Source organism: Chelonia mydas, chromosome 1, assembly GCF_015237465.2.
Source record: "Chelonia mydas isolate rCheMyd1 chromosome 1, rCheMyd1.pri.v2, whole genome shotgun sequence".
NCBI classification, from domain to species: Eukaryota; Metazoa; Chordata; order Testudines; family Cheloniidae; genus Chelonia; species Chelonia mydas.
Window position 1 is genome coordinate 128,495,913 of NC_057849.1, and position 23,249 is coordinate 128,519,161.

The window sequence follows — 23,249 nt, forward strand, 5'->3', positions numbered from 1 at the left end:
CTAAGAATGGACTTTAGGTTTGTGCCATGTCTATCTCTCACAGCAGAGCTGTTTTTCTTTAACTGAAATTATTCACTGAATTGCTACCTTTTTGCTTGTAATCTGGCTTGTATCATTCTGCCTTATAGCAAGTTAAGATGAAATTCAGATAAAATATGAACTTTGTATTTAACAATGTGATTACAATCTCCAGGTACCATGCCACGAAGCTTCTTCAACCTTTAATTTTACCTAATCTGATTTAATTTAGCCAAAATGGATAACAGCAAAGAGAGCATCTTGAAAAAGGTAAGCTGCTAATGCACCTTGGTGTCCGATTTTAAGTGGCAGGTCTAGATATAATGATTTTCTTGAATGATCTAGTTCCCCCATTTTGAACCACTGTAGGTTTTTCTTGATCTGTATTCAGGAGGGCAAGACAGTCTTATCTGCATTAGTGTAAAGTCTGAGTAGCTCTACTGATGTTAGTGGTGTTGCTGAGAAATCAAAGGGGAATCTGGCCCAAAGTATGTTACAAGATAATTAATTCACGATTTAGCCTCTTATTGTTGTAATTATTTTATTTATGAATCTATTAATTAACTCAGAGATAAATCCTGGGGATAAAATTTGTAATCATTTTTGTCTTTTCTTCATCCAATTTCTAACAGTAATTTAACTAGACTTCAGTCTGGCACCATTGCCTTCTATATTACACAGTGTCAGTTTATACCATTGAATATTTAAGTATGTAGATTTAGCAGGTTTTCTTTTTCTAAATTCTCTTTCCACAATAGCCCATTTCAAAATGTGTGAGGAATCGCCACATCTAATTTGCACCATTGCCACTCACAAACAAGGTAAATACATATGCAAATGGGCAGCTAGGCTTGTAAATGGACATATCAATATACAGGTTTCAGAGTAACAGCCGTGTTAGTCTGTATTCGCGAAAAGAAAAGGAGTACTTGTGGCACCTTAGAGACTAACCAATTTATTTGAAATCTCATGCTCAAATAAATTGGTTAGTCTCTAAGGTGCCACAAGGACTCCTTTTCTTTATATCAGTATACAGTTACTCAACTAGTGCATATAGGCACTGTAACTGCACGTGGGCAGGTTAGAAAATTAGGTATTTTTGTTGCTATGCACAGTAACAAATACAATGTGGCCATCTCATAGTTTGTTTGGTTTGGATCTGCTATCTGCTCTGTAACTCCCACAGGATTATGTTTAGTTCCAACAAACAAATCATTCTCCACAGCCATTAGACCCAAGGATTTTCAAATCAATCTCTATTCCTGTCAGACATTGAAAAGTGTTACTTTTGAATCAATATTAGCTATGCTCATGTCATCTTGCTGGAATTGGAGAGCACCCTTTTCTTATTTAGGTTGTTTTTCATTCTCATCTTTCCCTTTATTTTAAATTTGAGTGGAAGGGAATGTAATCAGAAATGAGTCAAACAAAGTTTCCTCAAAGGAAAATTCATACAATACTAGGCCAAGTGAATGTGTTGTGCTTCAAAGCTAGCAGCTCACTACAGATGCTTCAGATACAGATGAAATGACCTCCTTCACTTTCCAATAATGGCTTTTGAGTCTCCAGAGAGACTGACTTGTGCCAAGTCCCTGGGATTGTCAAAGCATTAACGCAATGCAGCATCTCCCAATAATAACTATTATTTTCAATGTTTCTAGTTTCAACTATCAGGCTAAAACAGGGCTCAGAAGTCTCCAATTTAAACAAATACTTCAGTGTTCTTACAATCACAGAGAAGTGATTAGGCCATTCTATCCATTCTCAAATTTGGATTAATATTCACTGAGAAATTGACACTAAATCAGATCAGAACTTTTTTGTCTCATTCTGTTTCTCCTAGAGCTTTTTCTTAGTTACAAATGTGAAATATAATCCAGGGAAGATTGAAATATGGGGAAAATAAAATACTTTCACAAATACATGTCATTGATTTCTTTAAAATGTTATTTGTGCTTTTCAAAGGTGATTCTTCAAAGAAAAATGTGCTTTCATACATATGGTATGAAATAAATACATTTGAATTCTGAAAATAACAATGAAACTCTAATTTGTTTGGCATGTAAATACTACCTGGATGGATTCTCCTTTTCTATCGCTGGGACTAGATCCTTGCTGACCCCAAAATGGTACAAAGGGCAATTCCACCTGCTCTAAAAAGGCAGCTGATTATTGCTCCAACTCCTTCTTCCACACTCAGTGTGAAAAGAGTAGCTTGAGTTTGTTGTACACTAGCACTCTCAGCTGGTATAATGAGGGCCTGGGAAGAGGAAGGAACAGGGAATACTGCAATCAAATATAAAGAAATGTAGATAGGGTGGTCAGATAGTAAGTGTGAAAAAGTCGGGATGGGAGTGGATGGGTAATAGGCATCTATATAAGAAAAAGCCCTAAATATCAGGACTGTACGTATTAAATCAGAACATCTGGTCACCCTAACCATAGAGCAGCCTTGAGGCTGGCCCAAGGCTCAAAGCAGTGTCATGGGAAGCCATTTCTCCCCACATCAGGCTCTGCTGAGTGGATCTGAAGATGGAGTCTCTTATGTATGATTTGTTGCTCTCTACTTTTTTAATGTTTGATTTCAGAACACTCTCATAAGCAGTTTGGCGGGCCATGCAAATGGCAATTTAAATTTCAGAGGGAAAGATCAGCATTAGCAGCCATCACCACTCTAAAAAGTTATATGATAGCTGAGTTATAAATCCCAGACTAAAAGAGACACATACTTTGTCTTTCTTTGTGACAATATTTTACACTAAGAAACCCATATGCTAACAACTCTGTGTTTTGTTTAACCAAATTTCAGATGATCTCCCCCCAACCTGTTGAGACTTCTTAAAATAAGAAAGGCATCAAAGGTTTTTAAGGAAAACTTGGAGTGATTATTCCAATTATACTATGACTTTATGGTCTGCTATTAAAAGACAGATTTGCAGGTTTACAGGCTAGAGTACTAGCACTTCAATATTTATTACTCTGCCCTGAAAGACAAAGATTTACTCACTGAATTTTCCTTTCTTTTTAATATTGTGTCTTAAGTGTTTTTTTAAACAGTTTTTACTAAAATATTAAAAGTATCTTTGTGTATGATTCATTAAACATACTTTTAAAGTGTACAATATATGCAAGAGTTACAGAGCAGGAAAGGAATTAGGCACCATATGCAATTAATTCAATATGATTCTCCAAAGCCAGTTTTAGTTTTTCCCATTATTAAGTGGCACCACTGAGTTAGACACCAACTTTGGCCAAAAGTGGATTTAGGAAAAATGTAGATTAAACTGCTGCTATCAGCCTTCTGAAGACATCCAGAAGCTGACAAATGTTTCATTTTTCTTAAATTTTCTAAGCACAGGCTTAGATAAGTCAACTGTGAAATGATAGCATTACCAACACATGAGAGATCCTTTTACTGTTCTCCAGCTGTGTTTGGTTTAAAATTGCACTAGCTAGATCTGTAAGACCCCACATCCCAATAGCTATTGCTGTCTATCTAATGTTAATATGAACAGATGTTCTTTCAGTAAGAACTCAGTGTCTGAAGTTTTCATTTCTCTGAAGAGAAACAGGCACCAAGAATTCCATGGGAGTTAAAATGAAACTACACTTTCAGAGAGCTGTGCACTAGGGATGAAATCCTGGCATCATTGTCAGCACCAAAGCTCCAACTGATTTAAATGAGCATGGATTTCACCCCAGGAATAGAACCATGGGAAATGAGCCTTTCCAAATCCCCTTGGAAAAGCTCCTGAACTCTTAATGCTGTTTGCCCTAGGCCAAGAGGTGACAAATCAGTTTGAAACGGTTCATCATTTACATTCTATATTGATCAAAATAGCTTTAAACCGTCATAAACAAGGGCTTGTAAACTATCCCCCTTCTTTTTATTTCAAAACAGCAAAATGCATGCAGATGGGAGGCGCTTCAGTTCAGATCAGATGAGTCATGAACCTTCTTGATAACTGAGTCATCTAGAAATTGGTCTTAAAAGGCCACTCTTCTGATGGCCTATATACTTTACATGTTTCTGTCGCTCGGCACTTTTGCAGACTCTGTATTAGATAAATACTGCAATGACTTGTTTTGAAGATCTGTGAATTTTTCTTAAAAGGCCAGACTTCACAGATTCTGAGACATTTTGGCAAGCCATCAAGCTTAGCAATGGGACTTACAGCCTCTCTAGTCTAGGTTGCCAGTTCTAGTCCTGCTCAAGTCAGTAGTCATGAAAAATAGGTACCTTTGGATTTCCGTTTAGCGGCCTTTGAGAAATTAGTTCATGGACTCAATCAATTTCCGCACAGACACAGGACATATCCCAAACCCACCACCAAAGCTGGCATTAATTGATGCTCTTATTGACTTTTCTAACTTAAATGGCCAATCATTGAATGGGTCAAGCCAATTAAGTTATCCTCTCATCTGTAGAGGTGGTCTCTCCAGATTTGGGCTCAGGGAATCAGGGAAACCAGAGCTGCTGCTTCCTCTGCTTTCGATAAATATAGGACGTAAGACACTGTAACAATTAATCATGCACTATATCCACTAAATATTAATGTATAAACATGGCACAGGCAGGAATTGTGGAGCAACCTCTAAGTGATTTTCCCCTCTCATCATCTGCAGCTCCTTCTCCTGGGCTCAGTCTTCCACTTTCCAGTGTACCAGCTGGTTGAAGTAATCTCACTATGGAAAGAAAGATGGCTACTCTATCAACTCTTACTTTAAAATGGGATCTGGGAGAGCTGGATGAAGTCTAGAGTTAGGCATGAAACAAAACTCCAGATTTCAGCCTTCCCAAAACTTTGGAGGCAGAGCTGGGGAAAAATAGAATTCCATCCAAGGAGAAATTCTGAGACTTTAACATTTCATTTGAAAACTTTCAATTTTTACATTATACTGTTATATTGTATCTAAAAGATAAAGTTGAATAGAAATATTTTGATAAGGTCTAAACAAATATTTTGATTAGAAGTGATGGAAGACCAATTCCGCTTTGCAACAATTTTCAATGTTTTGAAATTTGGTTTCATTCTTCATTGGAACAAAAAACTTTTTGCAAAATGGAATTATATGAAAACATCTATTTTCAGATTTTAAAAAGTCAGATTTTCAGTTTGGGTTTCTCTCTCTCTCTCTCTCTGACCAGACAGTCCATCCCAGACCTCAGACATCTTGCCACTGTTTGCAAAGGGAACAACTTAGGCAATATCAACAATGAAACTGCGTGTCCGTGTTCTCTCTCAGCATAGGATGCAGCCCATGAGCTGCCAAAGAAGTTAATGTGGCCTGAACTGAGCCCATAAGCCCAATGACAAATTAGTTGCTGCTGTTTTGGCCTAAGGTTTACATCTGTAAAAACGTAAAAGTGTTCACTAGAATGGGAATGCTAATGGTCCCTTCACTATGCTGATTGATAGTGATCTAATGAATGGTGGGGGATGAGGTGTTTCCCCCGCAAAAGTATATGCAGTTATAAAGAAAGAAACTTTGTGAGCTGAGACCAAAACCAGCACTTTAAAATACTTTTATTTGTTTTCCTTAAAGATTTCTCCATTGACTTCACCCATACTGTCTCCTTGGAGTCCTTTTTGGTTTATGTAGACAGTTTTTGCTCACCATGCAGCATTATTTTCCAGCCTGTTGCAGCTCAAATTTATGTTCATTTAAAAAAAAAGACAGATTAAAGAAACAGGGCTTTTACTTCTTGGGACAATTTAATGCTGGCTGACATAATTATGGTGTTTAATGAAATATTTATTCAAAACAAAATCCAGGATTTTATTTTCCTGAAAACATTTATAAATGTGCGTTATGTAGCAATCACAGCAATTCTGCAAGAACTATGTCAAACAATCCCCACACACATGAAGGAACCACCAATAAATGCTGCGGAGTTATGAAGGCAAGGTATCTGAGTGCAATTTTTCTCGATGATACAAAACAAATGGAGTCTAGTTTCTCCTTGTGCATGTAACTCCCAGGGAAACAAATAAGATTTGTTTGCCTTTGTAGGACAAGATGAAGAGACCCTTTCTGTACTATACAGTAGGCATTTTGAATACACTTATTTTGTAGCTATTTTTGTAAAATTTTAGGTCTGTCTTACCCTTTAATGCTTATATTTAACCATCGGTTTTTTGCAGGAGTAGGTGGGTGAAATTCTGAGGTCTGTGTTGTGCAGGAGGTCAGACTAGATGATCATAATGGTCCCTTCTGACCTTAGTATCTATGAATCAGAAAATTCACTTTTGTTTAGTGATGGGCCAAGGAAGCAGTGTTCAGATCCCGATGTAGATTAGGATTAGGCTAGGTTGTAATGCTCCAGATCAAGACTCAACCGAGGCGAAGATTCCACAGCAAGAAATTCACACAAAAGTTTAACCCCAGCTGTCAGAAATAAACATGAGCTTAGCTCTTACTGTGAGATTTCTGCTAGGTTGATTGATGGAAAAGTCACAATTTCAGCGATCCTAGTGAGATTGCCGTTCTCTTGGGGAGCATCTACAATGGATCCAGAAATAAACCCCTCTTGGTTTTGCATCTGATTCAAAACTAGAACTATAGGTTTTGGCACCAAGTCCAGTGTATGTGTGGAGTGAGTAGGAGAGGGCCTGGGGCAGCAGGTAAAAAGCAGTAGCTTAGTGATAAGATTAAAGAAATCAACTAAGGAAGCCATATATGACATCTCTAAAGTATCATTATTGATTTCTAGAAGAGGATATAGCAGAAAAAACTTTATTTTATAGCACATTTCATTTGGGAAATAGCTATTAAAAGACACTTAGCCTAATTAGAACATGAGAATGGCCATACTGGGTCAGACTATGGTCCATCTTGCCTAGTATCCTGTCTCTGACAGTGGTCTGGACCAGAACTTCAGGATGTGTGTACAGAACAGGGCAATTATGGAATGATCCACCCATTTCCATTCCTGGCTTCTGGCAGTCAGAGGCTTAGGATCTCCCCAAGCACAGGTATGCATCCCTAACCATTCTGGCTACTACCAGTTGATGGACCTATTCTCCATGAACGTATCCAGTTCTTTTTTTTTTAACCCAACTATACTTTTTGCCATCACAACATTCCATGGCAATGAGTTCCACAGATTAGTTACTTCTGCCCTCAATTACACACATGCAATAACATTGGAGTTAGCTGGGGATGGGGTTTGTGGGAAGTATATATCCCACTGTTTTGGGGTTGTACTTTACATTGCTTTGCTAACATCATTCTGCCATTTAAATATGCCCTCTCCTGAGTGTCTTAGTAGAATTTGTTAAATTTTCCATATATCTAAATTTTTCTGTTTACATTGTTGGGGGCTCTTACTATGAACTGAGAATGGTCAACAGTGGTGAAGCTGCGTGAAGTTTCAAGCTGCTATATTCACTTTTTTTGTGCCTAAGATCAGGTATACCATCAGTTAAATATTTGATACTTGCACCATTAAGGGACTATATCCTGTACTTGCTATAAGATGGACTCCGTGAGCTAACTGTCCAACCCCTATGATTGTATATTCTCCAGCTGTGCAGATGTTATATGATTTGTCAAGGATCATTTAATGTCTAAGGTAGCTTGGTTTAGGAAAAAGTAACACACAGGGCAAAATTAAGATGCAAGATCCACGTGGACAGTAAATACTGCCATATTTAAGAATATGCATAGCTCAATATGGAAGTTAAACATGAATAGGGAACACTGATGAGCACAGACCAAAACCCTAGATCTCAAAACCCATGAACTTTGAAGAAGTTTAGATAAGGATCCAAACATAGCAGTGGTCTCCTACTGAACCAAGATCCTGAATGTAAACAGCTCCTACTCTTTAATGAAGTTCAGATTGAATGTAAACTTTGTTTGTGATCCATCTCAAATTAGCAATGGATATGAATGAGTAACATCTCAAAACCTTATACTTAGTAGTTATTGCACTCATTCTTAGATGAGAAAGAAATCCATGGCACACTCTGCAGTAACCCCCAAACCAACTCTGCCCTTTACAAAGTAAATCTGGTGCTACTATCTTTTACTCTTACAACAAGAACAAGTATTATAGGGGATAGAGCTCGGATTACTTCTCATAAGTCATATATCACAGATATTTGTAAGACAAACTGTCATTTCCTAGAAGTTCTTCTTGAAACTGTCTAGAACAGGATTTTCAAAAGTGCTCAGCAGTTATTTAAATCTGCTCTCACTGATGTCAGTGGTAACACTTCCAATGACTTCAGTGGGAGCAAGGTTAGGCCACACAGAGCACTCTTGAAAATCCCACCCTACATTTTCAAAGGCAACACAGCAGTAAATACTTATGTGAAATTCTTACCAGGACAAGAGAACAGGTCCTCTACTGAACAATAAAAATAAATGTTGGAGATAATTTTTGCCCCAGGATCCTCCTGATTACCTCTGTCATGCGCTTCAGGATAATAAATTAGGAAGTTATTAAAAGTACTGGTAATACTTAGCACTTATGATCAAGTGCTTAAGTTGCAAAATATGCTTGTCATAAATATAAAGGGAAGAGTAAACACCTTTAAAATCCCTCCTGGCCAGAGGAAAAACCCTTTCACCTGTAAGGGGTTAAGAAGCTAAAGGTAACCTCGCTGGCACCTGACCAAAATGACCAATGAGGAGACAAGATACTTTCAAAAGCTGGGGGGAGGGAAAAACAAAGCCTCTCTCGCTCTCTCTGTGTGTTTTTTTTTTTTTTTTTGGCCGGGGACAGAACAGGCATGGAGTCTTAGAACTTAGTAAGTAATCTAGCTAGATATGCGTTAGATTCTGATTCCTTTAAATGGCTGAGAAAATAAGCTGTGCTGAATGGAATGTAGATTCCTGTTTTTGTGTCTTGTTGTAACTTAAGGTTTTGCCTAGAGGGATTCTCTATGTTTTGAATCTAATTACCCTGTAAAGTATTTACCATCCTGATTTTACAGAGGTGATCCTTTTTACTTTTTCTTCTATTAAAATTCTTCTTTTAAGAATCTGATTGCTTGTTCATTGTTTTTAAGATCCAAGGGTTTGGGTCTGTGTTCACCTGTGCAAATTGGTGAGGATTTTTATCAAGCCTTCCCCAGGAAAGCGGGTGTAAGAGTTGGGAGGATTTTGGGGGGAAAGACGTTTCCAAACGGACTCTTTCCCAGTAATTTACTGGTTAGACGTTTGGTGGTGGCAGTGATAAGATCCAAGGGCAAAAGGTAAAATAGTTTATACCTTGGGGAAGTTTTAACCTAAGCTGGTAAAAGTAAGCTTAGGAGGTTTTCATGCAGGTCCCCACATCTGTACCCTAGAGTTCAGAGTGGGGAAGGAACCTTGACAATGCTATAAAAACATTAGCCAAATAATCTTCATAGCATCCCTACAACATGGTAATCATCTTTATCTTCATTTTATAGATCTGAAGATGAGGCAGACAGGCTAAGGCCCACATTTTCATAAGTGATCACTAATTTTGCATGGTGCAGTTTTTGAGAGATGAGCCCTGATACTCTTATGATTCTTTCAGATGTGCTGATCATCCACAACTATTAAAATCAGTGCAGCCTTCAGAGGCTCAGCGCCTCTGAAAATTGGGCTTTCAGACTCTCCAACGGGGCATCCAAAGTTTGTTGTACCCCAAGTTCGTGGAAATATTTGAAAATTTTAACTTAAGTGACTTTCCCAGCACTACATGATTTGAACTCAAAAGCGCTTGACTACTGGTGTTGGCTCACGTAGGCTGAGCCGACCTCACAGTTGACTTATAACCACATAATATTCTTGCAGAAAAAACAGCTTTTATCTTAGAAAAAACCTAGACATATTTAAAATCAGATCCTACACTGACTTAAAGGTAGAACAAATACACACCAGAAGGCAATGTAAAAGCATGGTCTGCTCCATAATAATTTTAGATCACATGTTAAATATAAGATTGAGGTTGGATATTATAACCAAACATTACATGTGTAGAAGCATATCTGTTTGTGTCTGTTATAAAAATAGCTTACTACTACTACTGTATTTGGTCATTTCTTAAAAAATAGAGTTGTGTGCTCAAAGATACCATCCTGAGGCCTTTTATTAGTCATGTAGCAAGAACCCCAAAGTGCAATGCCTTTGCTCAAAACATATCCCAAAACATTTACCTTAATTAAATCAGCACTCTGCTTGATCTCAGAGGAGGACCCCTACACAAAAAATGAAGCTCTCAACAGCTCTCTCTCCGCCAGCTGAGGAAGGTAAGCGGGGGTGACAGCTCTGGCTGCAGTAGGTTTCACAGGTCCCTAAAGCAAATTCTGGAGGGAAATAAAGGCTCTTTTACAGACGACTTGTTCCTAAGTGCTATTCTTTCAGAAGCGATCTGTACAGCATCTTATGAGTACCACATGAAGAGACAGCTGCTGTCACCATTACAGTTGCTGGGGTAGGTTCTTCCCACTCCCCCCACTTTTTATTGAACAGAGCTGACAGTTTGGTTTAACTTGCATTTTATGTAAAAAGCCTGCCCCATGTACCCCTGTGGGAGATAGAGGGTTTAATGAATCTGAAGATTTGGAATTCCCCAGTCTTTACTGTCATGAGCATTTCACGTCCAATTTGGAAAACTAGAGAATAGAAACAGCAGAGGCAAACTAAGGCCATGACATACAAATTCAGGGACTTGTTTGCCTCATTTTCACTGCAAGGGAAACGGCTGCAGTAGAACAAGTTGCTATATGGTATGGAAAATCATTGTAAGTGATAAATAAGCTATAAGGGTGAAATCCTGGCCTCCTGAAGGTCAATGGGAGAAGTCCCATTGACTTCTTTTGGACCAGGACTTTTCCCTACAGTTTTCTTTTAACTTTAGCTGGAAGAATTAGAAAGGTCTAGCCCTAGAACAAATAACCCTGGGAGCTAGTAGTGAAAGAGAGATGCAGGCACAACAAGTATTAGTTCGAAACCTTAGAGTCTGATCTTCCATAAACAATATGCTTACAGACACTCATAAGAATAAGAGGTAAAAACCACGTAATTAGATTAGGTCTTATTATGAATATGAGGGTAAGGGCCCAGAACCTGGTTTAAACAGTGGTCATGAAAAACTAGCAACTCTATTTTGGATAAATTAGCATGAAATCTAATGGAGAGACATACAGATCAACTGCTGGAAATGGCCCACCTTGATTATCGCTACAAAAGGCTTTTTCCCCCCTGCTCTCCTGCTGGTAATAGCTCACCTTACCTGACAGGTTTCAGAGTAACAGCCGTGTTAGTCTGTATTCGTAAAAAGAAAAGGAGTACTTGTGGCATCTTAGAGACTAACCAGTTTATTTGAGCATGAGCTTTCGTGAGCTACAGCTCACTTCATCGGATGCATAGCATATCGTGGAAACTGCAGAAGACATTATATACACACAGAGACCATGAAACAAAACTTCCTCCCACCTCACTCCCCCGCTGGCAACAGCTTATCTAAAGTGATCCTCAAGTAGAGCCATTTCCAGCACAAATCCAGGTTTTCTCACCCTCCCCCCCCCACACACACAAATTCACTCTCCTGCTGGCAACAGCCCATCCCCCTTTGAAACCCCTCTTTATAATGCGCATGATAATCAAGGTGGGTCACCTCCAGCAGGTGACCCACCTTGATTATCATGCGCATTATAAAGAGGGGTTTCAAAGGGGGATGGGCTGTTGCCAGCAGGAGAGTGAATTTGTGTGTGTGTGTGTGGGGGGGAAGGGTGAGAAAACCTGGATTTGTGCTGGAAATGGCTCTACTTGAGGATCACTTTAGATAAGCTGTTGCCAGCGGGGGAGTGAGGTGGGAGGAAGTTTTGTTTCATGGTCTCTGTGTGTATATAATGTCTTCTACAGTTTCCACGATATGCTATGCATCCGATGAAGTGAGCTGTAGCTCACGAAAGCTCATGCTCAAATAAACTGGTTAGTCTCTAAGGTGCCACAAGTACTCCTTTTCTTTTCACCTTACCTGATCACTCTCGTTACAGTGTGTATGGTAACACCCACTGTTTCATGTTCTCTGTGTATATAAATCTCCCCACTCTATTTTCCACTGAATGCATCCGATGAAGTGAGCTGTAGCTCACAAAAGCTTATGCTCAAATAAATTTGTTAGTCTCTAAGGTGCCACAAGTCCTCCTTTTCTTTTAATGTTTTGTTAGTTTGCTGAAAGTTTTTATACACTGCTGACTGGATTAGACAGCTAAGGCTGTTACTAAAGGTGAACATTCCTATCGATATGCCATTGGGAAGGGGCAGCTGAGAGAATTCACACTAAATTGCTACAAGTGATCAGAGCCTACAAGAGTACTGCAGCTAGCTACATTATGTTGACTAAGGCCTGGTCTACACTAGAGAATTATGTCGGTTTAACTATGTCTTTTAGGGGTATGAAAAATCCACATCCCTAAGTTGCTCTGTAGACAGCTCCAGGTCAACAGAAGAATTCTTCCATCAATCTAGATACCAACTCACAGGGAGGTGGATTACCTACGTTGATGGGAGAACTCCTCCCATTAATGAAGATGGTGTCTAAAGTGAAGTGTTATAGCCACTGTAGAATTTTGAGTGTAGACAAGTCCAAAGATTAGCATATTCTGCTGGTGTAATCTGTACCCCAGATATGAAGCCTGGATTACAACAGTACATTAAAGAGATTTCATTGTTATGGAGGTACTTGATCACTGCTCTGATTTCATTCTTCTCCATTTTTCAGATCTTCAATGACTGATTCACTTCAACATATCTTCATACAAGTTCCACACAGATAAAAAATGACTGCTAACAATAACATCAAAATATCAGTACTTTGATCTGTGAAATCTGTTGAGCCCTAGTAGATCATTAATTAGGTGAAGCAAGACAATTGCTAAATGATCCAGCAGTGAAAGAATAGAATAAAACACTAAGAATGCAACAACTTTTTATTGGCTATCATTTTATTCCAATAATTTCAGTATTTCATTATCAATAAAAATGTCTGCAACGTGATCACATGGCAGGAGGAGATGACAGGACTAACATGCCAGCTTTGCCATTAGAGTTCTCAGTACCTGAGGATGTGCTTGGAAAGCCACAGGAAGTAAACACATTACTGCCATAACACCAAGTTAGATTCAGACGACAAGATCAATACCTGCATTTCCTAACTACTCATTAGATCGAACCCCCATGGCTTTTGTCTTGATTTCAGTCAGGTTTGGATAACCTATTTCTCCTTCTACTGGAGACTTCATTGTTCATCTATTTTCTATCCTCAACAGAGGCTTCATTTTCTTCTTTGGGGGGGGGGGGGACCGATTAAAATGTCAAGCAAGAAAGCCATCAGCATTCAAGATACCTTTGAAAACAAGAAAAATACCTATCATCTGACCATGCTGTACTGATGCAGCATGACTCATGCTCTAACACTCTTGGAACTAATTTTTAATGAACTATTTATTCATGTGGATTTAGAGCTGTAGTTATTCTTGATGAAACAGGCCAACTTAATTCCCAACACAACACATGTTGAAACTTCTCCCTGTTACTCTGCATTTCAAAAGCCTGTTTCAACATCTGCCCCAAAGAAAACTCACCTGCCAAGTTTGTAGTACTGTACTGTTAAAAATGTATATATATATATTTTAAGTCACAGAAAGTTTTGTTCAGAGGAAATCCAGAGATCATAAACGTGCATTGAACCCTTCTGACCACTTGGTGTCATTGTTTACTCCACCATGCAACAGTCAATACTTTGATTGTAAACATCCCTGTGTATATCAGGGATGCAAGTGGATTTGATTGTGCCTCAGATCACCAGTTTTGAACAGCAATCTGTTAGTTAAAAAGATAAATTTAAACCACTGTTACTTTGGGAATTATCCAAAGCTACAAAATAGCGATTATAGTAGTTATTTTATTCAATACTATTTAAAAAAAACAAAACAAATCAAAACAGGAAAACCCCCTATTTTTAAGTCAATTGTAGTTCTTATGAAAGGGGATGATAATAGATTAACAACACTGGAAACTGAAGTCCACAGGTCAGAGCATTTGAAGTTTCCACACCCCCATTAGAGTGCTTCGTTATTCATTTGGAGATGCCAAACCATAACGGTTTGTCTCCACTATAAAATATTACCATGTCTGAACATGATTATGGAAGTTAACTGAGTTAGTATTGAACCCATGACTTTGAGTTCAGCATAGCCCAGGGCAAATTGTGCTTAGTTTCATGTCAACTAGACATGATTAAAATGTGAGGCACTCAGCATTTAATCACAGTTGACTGAGATGATGCTGAACATGATGTGCCCTGGTCTATGCTGACCTCAAAGTCATGTTGTCACATCAACTAAATCAGTTATTTACAGCTGTGTCTAAACATGGTAACATTTTGTCATGTAGAGCAGCCCATAAGGTGAAAGGACAATTCAATCTCTGTCCATTCAGTCTTTGTTTTCCCTGCTTTGATTGCCAAACATGACTAACAGTAGCATACCACATCATGTGACAGAAGATCAGAATCTCCGGCTTAATCTGTCCACTGTATGACAGTTACAAAATTAGTAGTGCACTAGTCTCCATTAAAAAGTCATCATTTGCCAACCGTCAGCACGGAGTAGTCTCAGATACACTTATACTTAGAATTAATTACTTCAGTCCTTCAGTTCATTTGCTTACTTATGTGGTAACTGTTGATTTTTTTTTAAATGGCTGTTACAATATTTCATTGTTATTTCCAGGATGGTGAGTTACTAAATTAGCATCAGTCTGGATACAGAAGATGGTTTTCAACAGAACAAAGAACAGCCACCAGGTTGATGGAGTTTTGGTTTTAAGAGCAAGAGGGGAAAGGATGGGTAAGTATCATCCCTATGTTACAGATACAGAAAAGAAGGAACAGAGAGGTTAGTGACTTGCCCAAGGTCAGTGGAAGAGGTTATGACAGGACCCAGGTCTCTATGTCCTATTCTGCAGGACCAAGGTTCCTCCATTTTGAAAGACAGCAGTAAAAATGACACAGATCTTGAGAAAGCAGTCTGTAATTAGAGAAAGAGAGATTAAACAGAAATTTAGTAGTATGGAGGAAGAAGGAAAGAAAGAGCCAATGCCAAGTGCATTGCCAGGAAATCCAACCCCGAGAGATTCATCCAGCCAAGGGCCTGCATGTCTGCATGTTTTTGGTTTATTTATTCTCTTCAAAATATAAACCAATCTGTCCAGTAAGAAAAACATTACATTCTGAATAGTTTCCCTTGTAAAGGTTTTCCCTAAATTTCAAATGTTTGGCTACAAAATCAGCATTTTCTCTCTCCTTTGAGATGAGAATGGGTTTCACGATGCACCATCATGCACAATAGCTTTTTTTTCCCTTTTAATAACTTTAATTTTACAAGCAAGGATAATGCTCAGATTTGGGAGAAGGTGGAACTTGTTAAATGCACAGACTGTATTAAAATACTTAAATAGTTTCTTCTCCCTCTACTCTTGATACCTAGACTATCCTTTGATTATCTGAGCACAGTTCTGAAGCCTGTCATCTATCTATATTTCTTAGACATTTTTAATGCTCCTATTTCCTTAATATCTCAAGACATTAAATGCCTGATGCACTCTTGCCCTGTACCTTGTGTTGGCCTGAATCCACTTAGCACTCACTTTGCACTGGTGTATGTGACTACACAAGGTACAGAGTAATGGTGAATCAGGCCCCACATGCAAAAATAAATACCTTACATCAAGTCCTCTTCACTATCCCTAATGCAGAATTAGTCTCTAAATGAGATGTGGGAAGACTGAGAAGAGCTTTTGGTGTATGATGACTCTTCTGGCACTTTTAAAACAAAGTTCTCGGTGTCACACGTTAGATTTCTACAGCTTTAAAAGAAAACAGCTCTAACCCTACAACTCCATGTGGGTCTCCCCTTTGGGCACAGAAGCACACTGAGCCATACCTGTACCACCGTCTCCTTATCCTCTGGACTTCCAGAAGGATTATAAACAATCTTTTCACTCACTGCGGCAGTGCAACCATCTCAAAAATGGCAACTATCTAACAGGAACAGCAATACTGTGCACGGATTTAAGACAGGAAGTAAAGAATACTTATTACTAAGTGTGAGCTTTGGTTCTCCAAACTGGAGCTTGGTAAGGAGTCTTAATAATAGTTCCATGACTCAAATGCTGATGAAAGACTTCAGTGTTATGTCATGTCTGTTTCATCAGAAGATGAACCGAATAATTAAAAAAAACCCCATACTATGACATTCAAAAGGATATAGATATAAAAATAAAAACAAAAGAAAAGGAAAAAGAAAAAATCAGTCTTACCTTGAAAATATTTAAGTGTGGAAAATAGCAGAAATAATTTCTACTATTTTCCAGTTCAGACTGGCATGAAAGAAAACATAAGCTGGTATAAGATGAATATTGAACTCATCTCAGAGATAATCAGAACATTTGATTCTGTATTTTCCTCAGCCAGATATGTTCAGTCATCTCTTAATTATTGTCTTAGCAGATGAGAAGTCACTAAGTGCTTCAGGCAGCATCTGACCTGGGAGTGGGAAACTGATGGTGCCCCACTTCACCAGTAGCCTAGTTTTCTGGGAAACAATATCAACAAATTGAACAAAGGATCCTTGTAAGCATCCCTGCCAAATCCCCAGTGGAACTCCTCTTTCACATAACAAACATTAAGACTACTGGTCGCAAACAAGTAAGTTACTGTTTTTGCCCTCTAACAACTTTGCACTTCCTTAGGGATCTATTGTTATTCCTAAAATGCTGTGAATACACATGAAAGTTCCTGCAGAGCTGTGCACCATTACATCCCAGTGTTCTGTCGCTGAACCATAAGCATGGCACGTGCAAGCAGTTAAGTATTGCTTTCTTTAATTTTTCACTCACCAGTTCATTTAAAAGCACACAGGAGACCTGCAGTCTGGGACTTCTGTAAATGAGGAATGGATTTTTTTTTCCATGCCAGCTCAAAGTATTTGTCATGGATAATGATTGAAATACCAGGCCCTTGGAAAGACTTGCCCTTTGTAAATGAGTTCTTTTAAAAGTATGCATGTCTGTGTGTGCACATGCATGCATGCATGTGAATGAAAGGAAAGATTAGTAGTTCAGTCCAACCATTGCTGTTAATTCACAGGTAATTTTTGTTCCTGCTATGTTCCTTATAGGTTTACATTATGTCAGAAAGACCATCACTAAATATTATTTATTTAGCACCAACATTGTACTAGATCAGAGGTTGGCAAACTTTTTGGCCTGAGGGCCACATCGGGGTTCTGAAACTGTATGGAGGGCTGGATAGGGAAGGCTGTGCCTCTCCAAACAGCCTGGCCCCTAACCCCTATGCACCCCCTTCCACTTCCTCTCCCCCCGACTGCTTCCCTTCAGAACCCCCAACCCATCCAACACTCCCCCCCGCTCCTTGTCCCCTAACCGCCCCTCCTGGGATCCACCGCCCCTAACCGCCCCCCCACGGGACCCCACCCCCTATCCAACCCTCCCTGCTCCCTGTCCTCTGACTGCCCCGACCCCGACCCCTATCCACACCCCCACCCCTAACCGCCCCCCGGGACTCCCACGCCTATCCAACTGCCCCCTGCTCCTATCCCCTGACTGCCCCCAGGAACCCTCTGCCCCTTATCCAACCCTCCCCCCCCCCGCTCCTCACCCCCTTACCATGCCGCTCAGAGCACCAGGACGGCAGCCATGCAGCCCGACCGGAGCCAGCCATGCTGCCGCACTGCCCAGCAGGAGCTCGCAGCCCGCTGCCTGGAGCACTGGAGGCACAGCAAGCCGAGGCTGGGGGGAGGGAGGATAGCGGGGGAGGGGCCAGGGATCTAGCCTCCCCGGCCGGGAGCTCAAGGGCCAGGCAGGATGGTCTCGTGGGCCAGTTTGCCCCCATCTGTACTAGATGCTTTACAGAGATCCCCAAGACAAAGGAATTACAGTGAGTTGAAGATTTAGATTTAGGCCTTGTCAACATGCTGGAGGAAGGCACTCTATTGGTATGTAATATCTAAATCACACTAATGTGCCGAACATTGATCGGTCTGTGCAGGCCCTGCTGGTGCGCACTAAAGGTTCTCTAGTGCACTTTAACATAGTCTGTTTTAAATACCATTACATTAAAGTGCACCAGCAGGGTCTACGCAGACCAATGTGTGTGTGCAACACATGAGTGTGTTTAGAAATTGCACCTCTGTAATGCAGATAAGCCCCTAAAGAAGCGTATGGGAATTTTGCCATGACTTCAGAGGCAGCAAGATCAGGCTCTAACACTTTTTCTGGTAGCAGTAAACAATGATGTGTTTCCAGCATCTACAAATACAGTATATCAATATACTCACTTGCTGCCCACTATTTGAGGGACCCCAATGAAACCTGTTCAGCTCCTGTTTTACCCAGTAGTCCACAGAAACCAAAGACTGTTTTAATCAAATAGAGACACCTGGCTAACTCATACCAGTCTAGTTCTTGGCCTCTCTATCACTGAGCCATGTGCTAAAGTAAGTTGAAATTGCCATTAAGAAAAACAACAAACCTGTAAGTGCAATAACTAGTACAGACCATACGAAGCTTGCTTCATAATCTTTGAGGCATCTGATGGACAAACAAACTGCCGGAACATGGGCATCACTGGTACTGAAATTCACAGTGCTCCTAGTTGATAGTCTTACTTGTATATAGGTGAACTATACAAACCTCATAACTACAGTACACACAAAAGCTGGTTGCAATGCTTTTGGCAAAGCATATTTCTGAGTGTTTAAGCTCTTAAAGTTTTAATATCAAATATTCACTTTCAATACCATCATTGGGGCAAACAGGGATTCTCAGTGAACTATGAAATTAATTCTCATGTGGAAAAATACTGCAAAATTTATGGCTGATGCTATAACTTATGTGTATCCCCTTAAGCTTAATGGAAATGGTGGTTCTTAACTTGAAAATAAATGTGCTACCAGCCAGTGAAATCCTTGAATAAGCTGCTCAAAAAAACCAACGACCTTGGGTTTTATGCTCTTAACTAAGGACATTAAGCATATACATCATGGATTTCCTGATTATATATCATTTTCCTTCTAAATTCTATAATGTTCTTATAAAATAAATCAGTAAAAGTGAGTTTTTATCTTTCATGTCATCTGGATGAAACAGATGCAAATGAAAACCAAGTTCTATTATAGGCCCTTAATTGCTTTTTAAACAGGATATTTGTTTAAATGTAGAACAGCACCTACATTTGATGTGCATTTAGCAACAACCAGATTGCAACATGCTGTTTGAGCCCCATATAGAAAAATGAGTGCAATGGCAATTTAGGGCCTTAAATTATATTCTATTTTACTTCCACTGTCTTGTTGTGTCACATTGCCTGTACAGTGGGAGTCCAGCAGGATTATGTTGTCTCATTCAAAAGCCTCAGAACTCAAAGCTTTATCTTAGCGGCAAGGGGAGGAGATTATGAAGGATAAAAGGATGATCCTTCATACCATGTCTTTATGGCATCTGATCACATGGGTGTAATCTGCAGATGTTTTTATTCATGTATGCAGCATGGCAGAAGACAGTTTTGAGAGACCATGTGCCTTTCAGTTTCATCTGACAGAATTAAAAAGATCTAACCCAGTTTTCTGGATAGTTAGCAAGAATTTGGCTCACTGGCTGAATTTTAAGAATGGCCGTATAATTTTATAACTGAGAATAACATTTGCAGTTATGCAAACTCTGGACCGGGGAATGGAATCTGATGCTTCAGTGTGCAAACTGTGTGCCTTTCAGGGTCAGGATGGAAATCGTTCCCTCTGTACAACATTGCACACCCAGCTGCACATAGTGTGGGGGTATTTATACTTCCCTCCGAAGCAGTAGGTACTGGGCATTGCCAGAGGGGGGATACTGGCCTAGGATTGATGGACCAATGAATTTGTCTATTATAATATAAATAATGTAATAAATAAGGACATAAGTTTTCAGCTTTATGGAATGTTTTGCTGTCTATCAAAGATCCTCAACCTTTTAAGGAAAAGGGCTGATTCTCCCAAGCCTGCTAAGATCACTTTGCACTGTGAAAGCAGTGCAGGGGGACTCGGCTGCTTCCTGTGCTGGCCACTTCCAACCTTAGGCTGGGTATAAGGGGAAGTAGGGAGAATGTCAGGGAAAGTGTTACCAGATTTTCCCGTTACTTTGGGGTATGCTCATTTATTAGGGTTACTCTTCTCGGGGTGGGGGGCGGTTGTTTTTGTAATTTTATTAATGTACGGCTTGTGTCACTTGTGTATTAATGTGGAGCTCTACTCCCCCCTTCTGCAAGTCCCCTCCCAGTGGAGCTATCCTGCAGGATCTAGGTTCCCCAGGGCTGGGTTCCTCCAGCCCCAGAATCAGATGAACACACACAGAGCAAGTCTGAGTGAGCCAGGTCAATCAGCACTCTCAAGCTGACCCCCTCATATGTCCCTGGACTCAGCGGGCTGGGTCAAGCAGGATTTCCAAGCTGCCACCCTTATATGCCCCTGGGTTTAATAGGCTGGGCCAAGCAGCACTTCCAAGCTGCCACCCTTATATGCCACAGGTACCACACCGGAATAGAGTAAGCTTGAGCAGCCTGGGTTGAACAGCACTTCCAGGCTGCCACCCTTATATGCCCCTGGACTCAGCAGACTGGGTCGAGCAGCACCTCCAAGCTTCCACCCTCGTATGTCACAAGTCAGTACGTCCCTATCCCCACTTTCACATTACAGTTGTTTTGGTAGTAACCCACTTGATGAGCAAACCCCACAGGATTTTTGGGCACTACAGAGATCTTTAGCTTAGGTAAGAGAAGTGTTGCTACAGAGTAAATGGGGAAGCCAAAAACACAAAAGAGTAAAGTTCAGAGAGGGAAGCAACCAGCTTAACCATAAAAGTTATTTATTGAATAATAGTGATAATCACACAAGGAGAGCCTAAACAAACATAACCAGTTACATTATAAAAGATTACAAATGCCATATATAGAAAACTATACCTGATCAAACAAGTCATGGTTAAAAAGTTATACCTGAGGTAGAAAAGAAAACAGAGAGATAGAGAGAAAGAGAGATATGTGGTCTCACCACTCCATGAAGCTTGAACTGGTCGGGGTTCCCAGGTGATGGTGGTAGCTCAGGGTCCTGAGTGCTGGAGACAAGCAGAGCCCTCAGCATGATCAGTCGGGAGAAGATGAAATCCCAGTGGAACTGATGCAGAGTTTGGATCTATGCATCAGAACACTTACTTGAGCGTGGGTAGGGGTATTTTGTAGGGAAACAACAATGGTTCAAGGCAGAACACTAGATTTGTTTATGGGTAAACTAATGACTCAAGGGTTTTCTTTAGGCTAGACAATAGGAGCTGATCACTCCTAGCTATGGGTGGTGTTCCTTCCAGGGAGCTCTCAATGCAATTAGGCTGCTTCAGTACTTTGGATATCAATCAAGGATTCATCACTAGAATTGGTCTGATAACTGCTGAGCTGGGTGTGTGCAGGCATAGGTTCATTAACATCTGTAGCAGAGATTCCCCATCATGCAGTGCTTCCTTGCTTTTCTGGTCCCAGAGTTCAGTGCGGTTCTTGTCTTGAAACCTCTGTTCTCCATTCTGTATGCTAATGGAGCTGCCTCCCTGTCCCATCTTTGATGCAGATGAGGCTAGGGGAGTTGTCTTAATCCTGTCACCCTTGTCAGGAGGGGTTTAGGTGAGTCTCCCACTGCCTTTTAGTGCTTTCTGTAAGTCTTTTCTCTGATCGGTTTTGGTTCAAGCAGAGGCTGAGGGGGCGGTGTCCTTCATGAGTCAGACAGGCTGGATACTGTGCCCTGGTTCCCCACGAACACAGACCTGACTGGTATCAAGAGGTATGATAGTGGAGTTACACTGTTCCTTGTCCTTCACTGAAGAATCTTATGCCAGCAAGAAGCAAGAAGAGGCTGGCTGAGTTGAAGAGGGCTAGGAGAGAGTATTTGGAGTGGGGATGCTGTATACCTTAGTAGGAATCCAGAGAGAAAAAAGTAAAAAATGAGTAGAGGGAGAACTGATCCAGAGATGAATGGTCCATTTTTTCTTTTTAGCATTTCCCTGTAGAAGAAAGTTGTCACTGAAGTAAATATCTTATTAGGGACTTTTTGGGGTTGTAATTGTAGTAAATCCAAAGCTGTTTATTGGGGAGGTGACATTAACACTGGACAAGTCAACAAGAGAAGCAATTTCAGTATTATTTAACACTGTCCATCTAAATAATGAATTGGACAAAGTGGAAAATGCAATGGGATCTAGAACACCACTGTTTGCTTTTTTTCCCTTTGTTTTTCTGCTCTCTGATCAACCTGTTAATAAGGGTCTAAACCAGGGGTGGACAAAATTTTGGGGCCGAAGGTTTAGTTCATCAACATATGAATGATCAAGTGTCAAGTTAAATTAGGGAGTCTGTCCCAACTCTAGTTTCTTCAGCTACTTGCTGGGCTCAAGTAAAAACCCAGATCCTGCTGCCTGGTACTTTCCCAACCCTCTTCCATTTAAGGCTTCAGCTCTTACTGCTCACTGCAGGTAGCTCCAATCAGACCTTTCCATAGAGTCACTCTCCTACTCATTGCAAATGATTTCCCCTCCTCTACTCCCTACTGCAACAGGCTCACTCTTATAGAGAGCCCAACTTCCAGGGTAATATCAGGTGAACCAGGTCTCATGACCCAGCCACCAGCCCGAGCACAACTCCATCATCTGGGACTGGATAACTAGGCACAAGTGGGACTGAGACCAGTTCCCCTTAACAGGCTAGCCCACCCTGTGACAAGGAGTCATGCTGGCTTTAAACCACCTTTGTACACTCCTGATCCTGGGCTGCTCTGGGGGCTGGAGGAGCCTGCTTTGGGGTGGAGAGGGGATCTCTAAGTTATGGTAACTTTTCTGGGCTGTGCTATGCAGTATTGGCAAGAAATTCTGCTGTACTTCATGCTATGGCTCCACCCTTGATATGCCCCTTCTGCCCCCAGTACACCTGTGGCAGAACTTACCAGTGGGTCCTCAGAAGGCATCCTTATAGCTTCCAGAGTGCTTGCACTGGGGAAAATCTCCAGACACTGGATATACGGCTTTTAGGTCCCCCTTACCCAATGTTTATTGGTCAGAGCAGGGCTGAGGATTTCACCCAAAGACTTCCACTGAAGCAAGGGCCAAACTGATAGAAAGTGCCATTGATTACCATTTGATATGTTTTT

The 23,249-nt window shown here is 40.4% G+C and overlaps 1 long non-coding RNA gene across 1 annotated transcript; it reads left to right on the plus strand.

Annotated features, from left to right (window-relative positions):
• Positions 1–21: 21 nt before the first annotated feature.
• Positions 22–14,848, plus strand: LOC122462121. The gene is made up of 4 exons (XR_006284478.1): positions 22–288; positions 10,187–10,247; positions 12,728–12,863; positions 14,739–14,848. It is a non-coding gene; the product is annotated as an uncharacterized LOC122462121 (long non-coding RNA).
• Positions 14,849–23,249: the final 8,401 nt, after the last annotated feature.